A 2,949-nucleotide genomic window follows, 5' to 3' on the forward strand; every position below is an offset into this window, starting at 1 on the left:
TTGAAAGTAGAAGAGTCTATTCATGTTTTATTTGATGAATCTGTGTTAACTGATAAGCCAAATGATCCAGTTGAGCTGGTTGATCGCTTTACATGTATTAGTTTGGAGGATGATAATGAAGAAGAGAATCAAATAAATCTAAATATCCTTCAGATCATTTGGCTATTTGATCGCTTTACAGATATTAGTTTGGAGGATGATAATGAAGAAGAAAATCACATCAATCAAAATATCCTTCAAACATCAGAACCAGAAGTGCTGGATCAATCAGTTGAACAAGAAATTCTTACTTATAATCAGTTGGTGGCGCAAAATGATAATACTCAGTTATCAACTGATATAACATCAACTGATACTGAAGAAAATATTCAGTTGCCAACCGAAGCTGTTGCTGAGTTTGATGCAACAAATGCTGGGTACAGATAGAAGAAATCTGTAGAACCCGTAAATTGGAATGCGTATAAGCCATGCATAATTCTAGTATTTAAATTAAAGTGATTTTATTGCTTGAGTATTTAAATTTAATTATTTTCCGTAGTAGTTTAATTTTTATCATTTCAGTTAATTCAGTGAGGCCGGACTGGAGTTGGAGTTTAGAGATAAAATTCAAGATTCAGAAAACATTTCCAGAATTTACAGTAGCTGGCAAGTAAGTTAATTTAAGTTAAAAGGAAGTTTAAGGAATTATTTAAGTTAGTTGAGGTGAGTAGAAAATAAATTCATTTAAGTTCCTTAATTAAGGGGTTAATTCACTAAGGGTTATAAATTTATCAACTAAACAACAATTTCCATTCATTTTTATTGTTGAATTTCGGCCCCCTAGGTTACTAGGCAATTCATTTGCCAACTCACCCTTTGACCCATTCTTTGTTAAGTTTAGCATGCAAGCTTTTTTAATTATTAACCATCCTTAATTAATTAATTCATAACCAATATCCTAACCTAGATTAGCAAGTGGAATCGGCCACCCTAGCAAACACCCCAACGATATCAACCAAAATTCAAAATTCAAAAGAGGAGACTTGGTCATACCTTGATATCCCTTTATTATTGGATCTCCCTCACCCTCCTAACCATTTCCCCTCCCCCACCACCGAATATTTTAAAGAATTTCAGAGCTTGGTCGTGGGTTTGGTGAGGAAAAATCGATAGCTCATTAAGAAAAAAATCGAGTGAAGAACAAGGTAGCAAGAACGCTCCACTCCTCCGCGCCGAGTCGTCTTATTCTTTCATTTTTCTTTAAAAATAAAATCAGGCATGCATATATTCTTCCTTGACACTTCAATCAAGTCCTAATATCATTATTTTTATATTTCATGATCATCATTTCATGCAAAAACCGAAATATATCAAACATTTTTCAGAAAATAAAGGGTGCAGAATTTCGGCTTTCATTATGCTCTTCACGGTTTCTTTTGTTTTGATGTTTCAGGTGGATGGTTCGACTCCAGGCTCACTAGGCTACATCTAGAAACATACTAGGGTGTGTCAAGACCATGATGGTCCATTCAAACAAGCCCCATGCATGATAGAAACCGAAATTTACAGCAGCTTCTCATTCTTAGCCATTTGTGTTTTTCGAAAATTCTGTTTTTATGTCAAGGGAGAAGTTTCTGATTATGGCTGCCCAAAAGGCCTATAGCCATGGTTAGATCACTTCCCTAGCATTTCCAAGACGTGACTAAGTCGTCCTTTTTGTGGCTTGGTCCATGGTGAATCGGTTTTTACAAAACAACACTAGAACAGCCCCTTCCCATTTCGGCCCTTCCCATTTTACAGCATGTGAATTTCGAAAATGGTGGAATGGTGTGGATCTTGGTTGGCCTATGGCCCCTAGCCATGGTTCATACCATACCCCTAGATGTCTAGATCGTGTCATGGTCAATCAAATGGCCATTGGAACGATTCGTGACAGCAAAACAAAAGCTATGCATCCTACGTGCAGAATTTGTTCTCGGTTGGAACGTTCGGTTGTTTGCTGGTGTGATGCAAATTGAGGCTGGTCTAGGGCCATTAGCCATGGTTCAAATCATTCCTTAGGATGTTGGTAAGAGGTTTTGGTCGGTGGTTCAAGCCCAATGGCCATTAGCCTCGCAAACGACGCAAGGAAACCAAAGCACAGCTGGTGTATTTTGTGGACAGCAACTTGCTGTGACGGTTCAGTGGCTCGTTCGAGTTCTTGGTTGGCTTTTAGCCTATGGCCTTGGACTGTACAGTGCCTCATCTAGTTAGGAAGGTCATGGTTTTGGCCGTTTGTGATTCGGATCATTTTTGAGGTCGTGCGAGAATTTACGGTGCGATGTGCCAAATTGACTCTCGAAAGAGAGTTTCATGTTTTGGCCTCCATTTACCTAGATTTCGGCCCTCACTATTTTAGGAGCATTATTTCATCATTTAAGGCGTATTTTAATCATGACTACTTGATGGTTCGGTGTTGGTTCAGGTTGGCACGAAGTCATGATTAAATACGAAGTCGTAGGCGCAATTGTCTCAGTTTCCGAATTTAATTGCATAGTTTGGTCAAGTAAAAGTTATTGCATCTTTTTCATGGCATATGCAGGTTGCAGCGAGCCTGGGAGCGATCCAATCCATTCGGTAAAATTATTGCAGGATATTTAATTATGTTAACTAATTATATTACGTGCAAAAATATTCATTTTGAGATTTATGCGATATTGCTTGTGGTCACTCTACTATCATGATTAAATCCGGTCGCCAGTTACCGGTCCGGTCGTCAGTTACCGGTTGTGGGAGCATTATTAAATTCGGTCGCCAGTTACCGGTCCGGTCGCCAGTTACCGGTCAGTTCAGTTGTTTTACCCAGTATACTGTGGCAGTATTCTGATCAGACGTACATTATTAAATCCGGTCGCCAGTCACCGGTCGTCAGTCACCGGTCAGTTCAGTACAGTGCAGGGACCACTTGCGTAGACCATAATCTCACCAGAA

The sequence above is a fragment of the Primulina eburnea genome, chromosome 4 (genome assembly GCF_022965805.1).
Source record: "Primulina eburnea isolate SZY01 chromosome 4, ASM2296580v1, whole genome shotgun sequence".
Taxonomy (NCBI): Eukaryota; Viridiplantae; Streptophyta; class Magnoliopsida; order Lamiales; family Gesneriaceae; genus Primulina; species Primulina eburnea.